This window comes from Cervus canadensis, chromosome X (genome assembly GCF_019320065.1).
Source record: "Cervus canadensis isolate Bull #8, Minnesota chromosome X, ASM1932006v1, whole genome shotgun sequence".
NCBI classification, from domain to species: Eukaryota; Metazoa; Chordata; class Mammalia; order Artiodactyla; family Cervidae; genus Cervus; species Cervus canadensis.
This window is the reverse complement of record NC_057419.1, coordinates 42,238,206-42,252,918: the sequence shown is the minus strand read 5'-3', so window position 1 is coordinate 42,252,918 and position 14,713 is coordinate 42,238,206. Positions and strand designations below refer to the sequence as shown.

The following is a 14,713-nucleotide window of genomic DNA, read 5'->3' as shown; positions in this document are numbered from 1 at the left end:
TGACTTTTGGGCTTGCCTATCATTTTGGTTTATGCTTTCTGTCTCTTTTTGGCACCCAGAGATTTTTCTTTACTTTCTAGGGAGCTTGTATCTAAGATTTCTAGATGCTTTATTACAGAAAAGTTTATCAGACTATTCCGTCTTTCGTGTTATCTGAAGTAGAAAACCCAGGCTCCTTTAATCTTTACAACAACCTTACAAATTAAGCATTATTATTCTCATTTTATTATTGTGGAAATTGAGGCTCAGAATTGATATGTGACCATGTGAAGCCGCTCAGTCGTGTCTGACTCTTTGCGACCCCATGAACTGTAGCCTACCAGGCTCCTCTGTCCATGGGATTTTACAGGCAAGAGTACTGGAATGGCTTGCCATTTCCTTCTCCAGGGTATCTTCCCAACCCAGGGATCGAACCGGGGTCTTCTGCGTTGCAGGCAGAAGCTTTACCATCTGAGCCAGCAGGGAAGCCCAGATTGGGTATAGATTCTATCAAGTAGCAGAGTCTAGATTTGAACCCAGTACTGGCACCAAAGTTCATGGTTGTTTAAATACTAAGGTATATTGCCTCTTACTATACTCTGCTTTTCTGTGTACTTTCTCTTCTTTTAGAAAATGTTAATTTTGTCTATCTTCAGAAAAAATAAAACTTTTAAAGGTACTATAAATTGGAAAAAAAAAAGATCCCTTGCTTATAACATGTATTTATTTGTTAAACCTGATAAGTTGGGCTATCAAAGCCCTAGAGCTAGGCCTAGGTCATCCATTGTATCTGTCAAGCACGATATGGAGAGAACTGAGTGTTTTCTTCTGCATAAATGATAAATGATACCTGAGCCAGAGTATTATCATACCTTCCCTTCCCTTGATTTTGTTGTGCTTACCTTTTCCCTATGAGCCCATCGTTTTCTCCACCACGCTCTCCCCAGGCTGCTACTAGCTCTAAAGAGTAGTAATAAATAAGATTGCGTCCCTGCTACATTTTTGGCAGGCAGGAAAATCTTCTTGGACACAGTAGATATAGACCTTATCCGTCTAGGTTGTTGATTAGAAAAGCATGCTGAAGGACATGTAAGCCTTAATGAAGTCTGAATAGATTACATCTACTTCTTCCCCAGGATCAGCATGACATGGCATTCCGAGCAGAAAACAGAATCATTCTGGCACACAGGCTCACCATGAGATGATAATGCTCGCCGCACACTGAGGTTTGCTTTCCTAAGTGCTGGAAAATTGATTGGTTTATAATTCATTCTGGTATTTTCCCAAGTATCTAAGTGTCTACAATTACCTGCCTTATACTTTTTTTCCCCCATTTTAAAGCATACATGCACACACACACACACACACACACACAGCAGCTATACTGTGTGAACTTTAAGCTGAACTTTAAGTTCCCTGAGATGAATATTATCAAACTTTGATAATTTTATTTATGCTGGTCCTCACTCTAAGTTAACCTATTTACAAGGAAATTGGGAAAGGGTGGGCTCATCTAAGAGGCTGTCCAAATAAATCTAGTCCAGAAAGTACTCATTCATTCATTCATGTGTGCATGCAGGCACTCACTCATTCCACACGTATTTGTTGAATACCTATTGTGTGCCAGGCCCTGATTTAGTTACTGAGGTTGCAGTGGTAACCCTTTTAGACAAGTCTCTGCTCTCATGGAGTAAATGATCTAATGTGGCAATTAAATAAACAAATACACAATTTCAGATGACTATAAATGTTACAAAGAATTTAAAACAGATGATAAACACAGAGGGAATGGATTGAGGGTAGAATGCCACTTTAGGGTTTTTTAGAGATGTTGGCTAAGAAAGACTTCAGAATCTGCTGTGTCTGTTACTTTTTTTTTTTTTTTTTTTGGTTGTGCTGGGTCTTTACTGCTGCATGGGTTTTTCTCTAGTTGTGGTTGGTGAGGACTACTCTTTAGTTGAGGTATGTGGGTTTCTTATTGCAGTGGCTTCTCTTTTTGTGGAGCACAGGCTCTAGGGTGCATGGGCTGTCCCCAGTAGTTGTAGTGGACGGGCTTAGTTGCCCTGCGGCATGTGGGATCTTCCCAGACCAGGGATCAAACTCGTGTCTCCTGCGTTGGCAGGCAAATTCTTAACCATTAAGCCACCAGGGAAGCCCTTTCTGCTCCCTTCCGACCTCACTAGCTGCTTTTTCTCACTCTTCTACAAAGATTTCCCTTCATCTTTCCAACCTCCAAATATTGGAATATCCCAGGGATTATTCTTGAGCTTCTTTTTGATCTGCATTCACTCCCTAGATCTCATTCAGTCCCTGGATTTTAAAAATATTCTATATTTTACCCTAAAACAAGCAAAGTTATGTACAGAAGATTAACATTTGTCTAAGAAACGGGTAGGGTAGAATACAAAAATGTAAGTGCTTTCAAGAACTGTGAAAGTCTGAGACTTACCCAACTTGCAAGCTAACAAGTTAAATTACCACAGTTTTGTGTCTGGCAGAAGACACAATATTCATGGATCTTGTAATTCCATCTATTTCTTTCAATAATTTAATTAATTTGACTTTTAACTAATGTCACTCTATTCCTTGGGGGAGGGGATTGAATGACTGTTGAATAAGATTGGAAAGAAGACTTTTCAATGCATTTCTTTTGATATCAGACCTATTGATTAAATTGATAAAATTAAACTTAAAATAATTTTTAAAATACATTAATTTTGTAGTTTGAATTTGGTACATCTAATATCTGAAATTCAGGAGTCTCAAATGCATCCAGAATCAGTCCTCTTGTCATTACCTTCTTGTCCCATCCTTGTTTCCTTTGAACTAGTTTTTCAACAGTCTCCTATTTCCATCCTTGCATACCTGTCATGAGACCATCTACACCACAGCCAGAATGATCCTTTTAAAGTGTGTACGATTATGTACCTATAAGATCAAGGCACTTCTTTGCTCAAAATTCTCTGATCACAAGGGAGAAACAAAAGAGCAATAGCATTTTACTCACAGAAATAGCACTAATCAGAGTGTCAGCATTTGAGCCGGTTCTCCAAACTTCAATTCCAAGACCTGAAAAGGATCATGTGATGCCTGCACATGCAGTGGGTTACATTACAGGAAAGGAACTCTCAGCTTTGGGAACCTGAATATTTTATAATAGGAGTAAACCTGCCAGTCCCATACTCCCAAGGGAGACACTGTTCCTATCTTCCCAAGTCATTAGTGATACAAACATCTTTGAAAAGATAGTCTGGAACAAAAGCTATCAGTGAGTTCACAAGATGTACAGAAACATAAGAATCATGCAGAATTATCTCCCAACATGTTTTTGCTTGCACTTTTTGTAAACAGAAGGATAAACAAAAACCTTTTTTTAATTGAAATATAGTTGATTTACAATATTGTCTTGGTTTCAGGTGTACAACCAAGTGATTCAGTTATCCTTTTTTTTTTTTCAGAATATTTTCCATTATAAGTTATTGCAATGTATTGATAGTTTCCTGTGCTGAATAGTAAATCTTTGTGGCTTATCTGTTTTTTATATAGTGGTTTGTATCTGTTAATCCCATACTCCTAATTTAGGCCTCCCCTCCTTTCCCTTTTGGTAACCATGAGTTTGTTTTATTTAATGTCTGTGTGTTTCTGTTTTGTATATAGATTCATTGTATTTTTTTAGATTCCACATATGATATCGTATAACATTTATTTGTCTTTCTCTGTCTGGCTTACTTCACTTAGTAGAATATTCTCTAAGGCCATCCACGTTCCTGCAAACAGCAATATTTTGTTCTTTATTATACTGAGTAATATTCCACTGTGTATGTGCATATACACAAGATATACATATATATATTTATATTTATACATATATCTCACATCTTCTTTATCCAATCATCTGTTGATGAGCATCTGGGTTGTTTCCATGTCTTGGCCACTGTGAATAGTGTTCCTATGAACATCAGGGTGCTTGTATCTTTTTGAATTAGTGTTTTCAACTTTTCTGGATATATGCCCAGGAGTGGGATTCCCGGATTATAGGGTAGCTCTATTTTTATTTTTTTGTTTTTTGTTTTTTTTTTTTTGAGAAATCTCCATATTGTTCTCCATAGTGGCTGTACCAATTTACATTCCCACCAACAGTGTAGCAGGGTTCCTTTTTCTCCACTCCCACTCCAACATTTATTGTTTCTAGACTTTTTGATGATAGCCATTCTGACTGGTGTGAGGTAATACCAAATTGTAGATTTGATTTGCATTTCTCTGATAATTAGACCATTGAACATCTTTTCCTGTGCCTGTTGGCCATCTGCATGTATTCTTTGGAGAAATGTCTATTTAAGTCTTCTGCCCATTTTTTTGATTTAGCTGTTTGTTTTCTCAATATTGAGTTGTATGTGTTATTTGTATAGCTTGGATATTAACCCCTTGTTGATTGCATTGTTTGCAAATATTTTCTCCCAGTCTGTAGGTTGTCTTTTCATTTTTCTTTTCCTATACAAAAGTTTTAATTTTGATTAGATCCCATTTGTTTATTTTTGCTTTCATTTCTTTTGCCTTGGGAAACTGATCTCAGAAAATATTGGAAAAAAAAGAAAAGAAAATATTGCTACAACTGATGTCTGAGAATGAAAAACATTTTTTAAAGTTACTAAGAAGGAGACAGAGGGAACAGGGTGGGAGGGAAAAGAATGGAAGCTAGACTTCTCTGAATATATCTTGTTTTGTATATTTGATTTTGAAATAATCTCTTTTAACTAGAAAATGAAATCAAATTTTTAAAAAGCAATCCCTAAAAACCAAAAACTGCATGAAACAAATGAACCAAATTGTCTATCAAATAGGTAGAAAAACCACACAGAGAATAATTACTTCAAGTTACTATTTTTAAGTACAGTAATTTGTCTATATCTCTCCAGGGATATTCTCCTAAGGTGAATCCAAAAACACCTTAACTCTTTTCAGCAATTGTATTAGTGGTAGTGTTGGTGTTAGTATTCTGGAGGCTGTTTCATGTAATATGTTGATGAAATTGGGAACCAAAATTTTTAGTATGAGAGTACAGAGATACAGATTGAATATCAAGAGGTTAAATAAAACCCTGTAGCTCTGAATTTGAATTAGAAGTGCTATGTATGAATTCATGATGTATTTTATCTTTATAGAAAAAAAAAATATCTATCCAAGCTCTGTCATTGAAAAGGTCTAGAAACAATGACCTTTATTGGACCCCATGGCAGCTGGACTTTTCCTCTGCCAATGCCTCCCTACTCTCCTTGCCTCCCATGGGTGTTGATCCCAAGGGCACTCCCTAATGAACAGCTTGCATTCTAATAACCAGCCATAGAAAATGCTCAGTCCTTAATATCAAATAGACCTTCCTTTTTTGAAATGTTCCCAAACAGATCCAACCAAAGACTCCCAAATGTAGGTACATATCAGTTAGAAAGCCTCCCTTTTCTTCCAAAACTCCCCTTCTTCCAAAGGAGGTCTTCCAAAACTCCCTCCATAATAGAACATTTACCAATCAGAGACGGTTTCAGAATTTCCTCTTTTTATGTCTCTAATACCCTTGAACCCAGGCTGAAATGAAAGTGGTGGTAGATGGGGTCCCTTGTCCCAGGTTTATGAATGAAGAGCTTGTGTTAATTTTTTCTTGAAGTTAGTTTTTGTCTTTGACACATCTCGGAGTCAGCTTCCCAGGGAAGCCAACAAGTGATAATTTATCTATTTATTTGCTTGTTGTCTGTCTCCCCCGACATTCCCTGGGAGTAGTAGGGCATTGTGGAGTTTCCTAGTTCTCCAACCAGCTAAAACAGTGCCTCACACTGGAAGCTGCTCAATACCAATTATGCTGGATTCAAAAGTGAAATGACATTTAAACTGAGACCTGAAAGACAAAGAGATAGCCAGGCAAAGATCTGTGAAAGAGCATTTGGGGTGTTGGGAACAGCAAGCAAAATTCCAGAGCTCTTTCCTTCCTGTTTTGGTCCCAGCTCTTTACAACTACTATTAAGTATTTGGGGGAGTTAAAACATTTTTGTTTGTTTTTCGTGTTGATTTTGTTTCCAATTTCTTCCTCATTCCTGTTTCAGGATTACTAGATTTTTACAAATTTAGCTCCAGGAACATACAGACCAATGTATAACTAATCAATCTTAGATTTCTGTTCATTAGCCCATACCAGACCCAAGGTAATTTCACTCCATTATTTATACAAAACATTTGTTTGTGGGAGGATATGGTAGTTGTTATGAACTTGACTTTGGGGAGTTTAGTATCTATCAGGAATCTCTTATGATTACCCCAAGGAATAGACCAGTGTCAGAGTCCATGAGTCCATGAGTCCATGGCCCCAGGGGCGGAGGGGAGACTCCAGATCAGAACGGTCTGGGAAGAATTTTTTGCTTAAGTGTGTGACAGGCTCCTCCACTCTCCCCTCCAGTCATGCTCATTCTCTGTAGAGCCTGACCACATGTTTTGCTTTCTGCTTTAAAAACAAAATACTTCTAAATTCCATATATATGTGTTAGTATGCTGTAATGTTCTTTATCTTTCTGGCTTACTTCACTCTGTATAATGGCTGATTCATATCAATGTACGACAAAACCCACTGAAATGTTGTGAAGTAATTAGCCTCCAACTAATAAAAATAAATGGAAAAAAAAAAAAGGTAGAGACATTACTTGCCAACAAAGGTCTGTCTAGTCAAATCTATGGTTTTTCCAACAGTCATGTATGCATGTGAGAGTTGGACTGTAAAGAAAGCTGAGCACTGAAGAACTGATGCTTTTGAACTGTGGTGTTGGAGAAGACTCTTGAGAGTCCTTGGACTGGAAATCAGTCCTGAATATTCATTGGAAGGACTGATGTTGAAGCTGAAACTCCAACACTTTGGCCACCTGATGCAAAGAACCGACTCATTAGAAAAGACCCTGAGCTGGGAAAGATTGAAGACGGGAGGAGAAGGGGAAGACAGAGAATGAGATGGTTGGATGGCACCACTGACTCAACGGACATGAGTTAGAATAAATTCCGGGAGTTCGTGATGGACAGGGAGACCTGGTGTGCTGCAGTCCATGGGTCGCAAAGAGTCAGACATGACTGAGCAACTGAATTGAATTGAACTGAACTGAACTGAACCACTCTTTATTTGTCATTTTTAGATAATGTCTGTTCATTTACTGGTAGGACAGTTGAGAATTCAGCTCGGTTACACACACATTCCCCCCAACAACTCTTTCCCTTCATATATGATTAGAGTGTATTTTAAGGTCTTTCATAGATTTTCTTTGTATTTCTTTCCTTTAAATGTTGTAAGCTTTTATGAAAAGACTGATAATCCTTTATTATCATATGTAAGAATGAGGAAAGAAAAACAGATTAAGGACTATGTATACTTGGATAGTTCTATTGACTGGCTGAATTTCATCCACTTTAGGGTGAATAGGTTATTGTCTTAGGGACTCTAAAATGCTAGCAGTCATACCTTTGCACTTTGGAATTAAAGCTTCTCTTGCCCTCACCTGATCGTTTATTACTGACAGAGTGGCTTGTCATTTTTTAATGTCTTGGTGTCTTTCTTATCACTACTGATTACTTTTATTTAAACTTATTATGGACATACTAGCTAATGTAGTTAGGCAAAAGGAACAAAGTAAATGAACAAAATTGGAAATGAGAAGGTAAAATTATTACTTACATTTGCTACAATTATATACCTAGAAAATCAAAATGATCAATTTAAAATCACTATAAAAATAATTCAATAAAATTTATAGATACAAAATTAATAAATAGAAATATATTCAAAGTTAACATATAGCCTTCGTAGACACAAACAGGGCTTCCCTGGAGGCTCGGGTGGTAAAGAATCTGCCTGTAATGAGGGAGACCTGGGTTCGATCCCTGAGTTAGGAAGATCCCCTAGAGAAGGAAATGGCAACCCACTCCAGTATTCTTGCCCGGGAAATTCCATGGACAGAGGAGCCTGGCGGGCGACAGTCCATGGGGTCACAAAGAATCGGACATGACTGAGTGACTAACACTTCCACTTCCACATACACAAACTGAAGAGCTTGGAAGAATACATCTCATTTACAAAAGCCACTAAAAGAAAATAGATAAAATACCTGGGAATATCTTAAGATACTTGCATGATCTATATGAAGAAATCTTTTAAAAATAAAAATACTATGCAAACAGCTCATACAACTCAACATAAAAAAAAACAAATAAAAAAATAAGCAGAAGAGCTAAACAGACATTTATTCAAAGAAGATATATAGATAGCCAATAGGCACATGAAAAGATGCTCAACACTCTAATTATTAGAGAAGTACAAATCAAAACTTGCAATGAAGCATCACCTCACAGTGGTCAGAATGGCTAACATCAAAAACTCTAAAAATAATGAATGCTGGGGAGGATGTGAAGAAAAGGGAACCCTCCTATGCTATAGGTGGGAATGTAAATTGGTGCAGCCACTATGGAGAACAGTATGGAGGTCCCTCAAAAATCTAACAATAGAGCTCCCATATAATCCACCAATCTCACTCCTGGGCTTATATCCAAAATAGTTAAAAACTTTAATTTGAAAACATACACGCACCCCACTGTTCATAGCAACACTATTTACAATAGCCAAGACATGGGAACAAGCTAAATGTCTAGCAACAGAGGATTAAATAAAGAAGATGTGTTACACACACACATACACACACATATAAAACAATCAGATATTATTCAGCCTTAAAAAAGAATGAAATATTGCCATTTGTAGCAACATGGATGGACCTAAAGATATTATATAATATTAAGTGAAGTAAGTCAGACAGAGAAAGACAAATAAATGTTGTATGATATCACTTGTATGTGAAATCTGAATAATAATACAAATGAAGCTTTATAAAAAACAGAAACAGATTCACAGATATAGAAAACAAACTTACGGCTATCAAAGGAGGAGTGCGTGCATTCTAGGTCACTTCAGTCTGTCTGACTCTTTGTGATCCCATGAACCCACCAGGCTGCTCTGTCCATGGGATTCTCCAGGCAAGAATACTGGAGTGGGTTGCCATGCCCTTCTCCAGGGATCTTCCTGACCCAGGGATTGAAACCACACTTCCTGCATCTCTTGCACTGCAGGCTGATTCTTTACTGCTGAGCCACCAGGGAAGCCCCAAGGCGAAGGCCGGGAGGGGGACGGGTTATAAATTAGGAGTGAGGGATTAACAGATGCAAACTGTTATACATAAAATAGATAAGCAACAAAGATTTACTGTAAAGGCAGGGAATTATATTCAATATCTTGTAAAAACCTATAATGGAAAAAATCTGAAAAATATATATATATATATATATGTGAATCATTTTGCTATACACCTGAAAGTAATTGATTCACTAATATTGTTAATCAACTATACATCAATAAAAAAGTGTAGAATGGCCTAAGTTGATTCAGGACACAGAACTGTAAAAGAAATGATTAATGTCAATGATTAAAAATTAAATATTTCTGTATGGCAAATAGCACCATAAGCAAAGTCAAAAGACAAATAACAGAATAGAACAGATGACTGCAATTCAAATGACATATATATAGGGCTTCTACAAATGAAAAATAAAATACCATCAGCCAGAAAGAAAAATTGTTGGAGTCTATGAGCAAGCAGTTCACAGAGAAAGAAATGCAAATGGCTTCTAACTGTGGGGAAAATGTTCAACCTTGCTCATAATAAAAGAAATAAATAATTAAAACTACCCTGAGAAATTCTTCATTTATCAGATTCACAAGCTCCAAAAATTTGATAATCCAGTAACTGGCAAAGATGTCAGGGAAAGACTCAAACATTGCTGGTTGGGACTGCAAATCAGTAAGACCTCTGGGGAGGGTGAATGACAATGTCTGTCAAAACTACAATAGCACCCAGAAATTCTACTTCAAGGAATTTATCCTACAGATATACTCACATGTGCACAAATAGGCATATGCAGCATTGCTTGTAACAGCAAAAGTTTGGAAGCAACCAAAACGTCCATCACTAGGTCACTAGTGTGTGTATGTTATTCACTCAGTCATGTCTGATTCTTTGCAACCACATGGACTGCAGCAAGCCAGGTTCCTCTGTCCATGGAGTTTTCCAGGCAAGAATACTGGAGTGGGTTGCCATTCTCTCCTTCATGGGATCTTGTCAACCCAGGGATCAAATCCGAGTCTCCCACATTGCAGACAGCAGATTCTTTACCATCTGAGCCACCAAAGAAGCCCTAGATCACTAGTTCAGTTCAGTGCAGTTGCTCAGTCATGTCCAACTCTTTGCAACCCCATGGACTGCAGCACACCACGCTTCCCTGTCCAACACCAACTCCTGGAGTTTACTCTAACCCATGTCCATCGAGTTGGTGATGCCATCCAACCATCTCATCCTCTGTCGTCCCCTTCTCCTCCTACCTTCAATCTTTCCCAGCATCAGGGTCTTATCCAATGAGTAAGTTGTTCACATAAGGTGGCCAAAGTATTGGAGTTTCAGCTGCAGCTTCAGTCCTTCCAATGGACACCCAGGACTGATCTCCTTTAGGATGCACTGGTTGGATCTCCTTGCAGTTCAAGGGACTCTCAAGAGTCTTCTCCAACACCACAGTTCAAAAGCATCAATTCTTCGGCGCTCAGCTTTCTTTATAGTCCAACTCTCACATCCATACGTGACCACTGGAAAAACCACAGCCTTGACTAGATGGACCTTTGCTGACAAAGTAATGTCTCTGCTTTTTAATATGCTGTCTAGGTTGGTCACAGTTTTTCTTCAAGGAGCAAGCGTCTTTTAATTTCATTGACTGCAGTCACCATCTCCAGTGATTTTGGAGACCAAAAAAATGAAGTCTGTCAGTGTTTCCATTGTTTCCCCATCTATTTGCCATGAAGTGATGGAACTGGATGCCATGATCTTAGTTTTCTGAATGTTGAAAAGGCAAAAGAAAATCCAAAAAGCAAGAGAGTTCCAGAAAAAAATCTATTTCTGCTTTATTGACCATGCCAAAGCCTTTGACTATGTGGATCACAAAAAACTGTAAAAAATTCTTAAAGTGATAAGAATACCAGACCACCCGACCTGCCTCCAGAGAAATCTGTATGCAGGTCAAGAAGCAACAGTTAGAACTGGACATGGAACAACAGACTGGTTCCAAATTGGGAAAGGAGTACGTCAAGGCTATATATTGTCACCCTGCTTATTTAACTCATATGCAGAGTACGTCATGTGAAACACTGGGCTGGATGAAGCACAAGCTGGAATCAAGATTGCCAGGAGAAATATCAATAACCTCAGATATGCAGATGACACCACCTTTATGGCAGAAAGCAAAGAAAAACTAAAAAGCCTCTTGATGAAAGTGAAGGAGGAGAGTGAAAAAGTTGGCTTAAAACTCGACATTCACAAAACTAAGACCACTAGAGAAGAGGTCAAATAAATTATGGTACACTCAATAGAATACAATGCAGTCATCAAAATTAGTGTGGGATCTGTTTAGATACTAATATGGAGCTTCAAGATACATTAAGGAAAAAAAACAAGGTACAGAACTCTACATAAAATACAAAATTGTTTGTGGAAATGTATTTGCTTGCATATTAAAAAAAAATCTCTGGAGGAATATGTAAGCAATGGATACAGTTTGTTACTTCCAGGGAGAAGAACTAGGTCATTGGTTAGAAAGGAAATTTTCACTCTATTTATTTTCATACCTTTTGAATTTTGAATCACGTCCTATGTTCTGTCTATCCAAAAAAAAATTGTTTAGACAGATTTTAATAAAATAGATGTGTCTCCAATCTGTCTATTCCTCCCCATCTCCATTGCCACTTCTGTTTTTGTAATGACTTAGTGGCCTAAATGGATTCTCCTACAAAGATTTTCCCCTAACTATTCTTAGGAGTTTCAGGTCTCTCCACTACCGTTCTTTCCCATTGCTATACTCAGTGATAAAGCTATGAAGGTAATGAATACTTTGTAATTACATGCTTCATTTTGTTTCATTCACTCATCACTGACCACCTGTTTCCCTGCCCCATAAGGGCAGGAAATTCTTAATAACTGATTCATGACTGTAAACCCAGTACTTAGGCGATTGTCTGGCAAAATCAACATTTATCAAATGATTGAAAGTTGACAAAGAGTAAGATTGTCTCACACTGATGTTCTTCCCAGCAAAGGCAGACACTATCACCCTCATTTTCTGGATGAGGAAATTTAAACTCAGAAAGGATCCATTTGAAGCCACACAGCTGGTAAAGTGGCAAAGCTAAAACTTCTGCTCTCAGTCCAGGGTTTTTTACAACAGTGGGTCTATACTTATCACAATCTTAAGGCCACTCTGCTGGAGGCCCACCCTCACCCCCACCCCAAGCAAGGTACTCCAGGCTTTATCCACAAATATAGAGGTTCTTAACAGGGACCACCATGGTAGGTTTTAGCAGGTCTATTGACCTTTCTTCATTACATGGAGAATTTTACATGTAGGTTCATTTCTATAGAGAAAGTCTCCAAGGTTTTCATCAGTTTCTCAAAGAGCTTGTGACACAGCTCCATTAAGTAGGTTCCCATGTCAGAGATTCATCCACCTTCAGTTCACCTTGCTGGACAGGAGGGTTGTAAAAGAATCTGAAGCACTGACTTTGGAATTGAGACAGGAGGGAAGGTGGCAGGGCACAATCATTGAAAGAATGCCATGGCCATTGAGGACACAGCAAAAACTGGTTAGACTCTATGAGGCCCAAGATGGAAGAAAGATTCAACTTCTAGTTGAATTTGAGCCTCATTATACACTCATTGTAATACATTAGTATATACTGAATGATACACCCACAGGTGCCATGACAGTTCCGAGGCCGACCATAAAAGGCCAAAAGGGAGCAGTGATTCAATTCCTGGAAAACCCTGTCCCTTCACTTAACAGCCTATGAAATTACCCAGCCCATAAAAACTAACCATCCTGGCCCCCAGGGGCCACTCTCACCTCCTAAGATGGCCTGCATTCTGCCTAAGGAATGTTATCTCTCTAAATAAACCTGCTTTCATTCTACTACAGGTCGCTCTTGAAATCTTTCCTGTGTGAAGCCAAGGACCCTCCCAGGCCCATCCCGGGAACTCATCCGAGACTTGGGATATGACTGTCCTCTTGTGCCCCATTTTCCTGCCATAGAACCACTAGTGTAAGCCATGAAAATTGGCATTAATGAGAGCAGAAAAGCAGAATTGACAAAATCTGAACCTCTCATCCTCCCGACCACCTCAACATCACCTGCACTCTTATTCATATCTGCCCTCAAGAGAGACTAGGAAACATGTCCCTTTGCTTATTACTCTCTGAAGCAATTAAGCATTAAAAAAAAAAAATCTGTAAAAACATTTTGTATCTCTTTCCTTCATTGTGATTTAGTCTACCAGGAAGTGCACCACAGGATCTGTAGATCTGTTCAAAATCCAGTTACAAGGCTTATATTGCAGGAAAGGAAACACCCACCAAGGCTCGAGAGTGGGCTCTTGTCTAACAATGAATTGTCCAAGTACACACATGTGCTGACAAAGCAAGAGACTTTATTGGAAAGAGACACCCGGGTGGAGAGCAGTAGGATAAAGGAACCCAGGAGAACCACTCTGCCACGTGGCTCGCAGTCTCAGGTTTTATGGTGATGAGATTAGTTTCTGGGTTGTCTTTGGCCAGTCGTTCTGACTTGGGGTCCTTCTTGGTGTCACATGCATTACTCAGCCAAGATGGATGTGGCAAGAAGAATTCTGGGAGGTTGGTAGGACATATGGACTGGCATCTCTTCTCTGCTTTTGACCTTTCCCGAATTCTTCCAGTTAGTGGTAGCTTGTTAGTTCCACATTCCTTACCAGGAGCTCCTGTTGTAAGATAACTCATGCAAGTGGTTACTAACAGGCCTGGCGAGAGTGGGTGGTTTCAGTCAGTGGTTGCTTTAACACTTAGATCTTGTACAGTTGGTAGTCTGTCATATCCCTTGCTTTTACAAGCACAGATTCAACCAGCTTTGATAGAAAATACTCCACACCCTCCCAAACTCCAGAAAGTTCCAAAAAAGCACAAATAGAATTTTCCAGGCCCTGGCAACAATTTACATAGGATTTACATTGTATTTACAACTATTTATAAAACACTTACATTGTATTAGGTATTGTAAATAACCTAGCAATGATTTAAAGTATATGGGAGGAGGTGTGTAGGTTATAAGAAACTTAATTATCCATGGATTTTTGATATGAGGGTATTGGTGGTCCTGGAACCAATTCCTGGAGGACACCTAGGAATGACTGTAATTTACTTCTTTAGGACAATTTCCTTATCTGCTTCAGGCTTTTGTGAGGAACAAATTATCAAGTGTTCAATGTATTGTGAAGCAGGGTCAAAAAGGCAGTCTCTAGCCTTGACAGAAAATCTACAAGACCATAGCTTATCTTCTTTAATATTCCCCCCTCCTGCTCTTCCTCCCCTTTCCTCCCTCCCTCCCTCCTCCAACCCCTGGAAGCGATTCTAGGCTGATTTCTCTCCTGCATTACCAATATCCTCTTCTTTACCCTCAGGGTAAAACTGCTGCTCTGGAAAGAAGATATTCTTGAGCTAGAAATAAACCTAGCTCCAGTGTTTATTTCCTGTGTAGCTTTGGGCAAGTCATATGCTCTGTCTGAGGCCCAGTTTTCTCATCCATAAAATAGAAGTA

General features: G+C 38.6%; 1 non-coding gene across 1 annotated transcript; it reads right to left on the bottom strand.

Annotated features, from left to right (window-relative positions):
* Positions 1-393: 393 nt before the first annotated feature.
* Positions 394-465, bottom strand: TRNAC-GCA. The gene has a single exon. It is a non-coding gene; the product is annotated as a tRNA-Cys (tRNA).
* Positions 466-14,713: the final 14,248 nt, after the last annotated feature.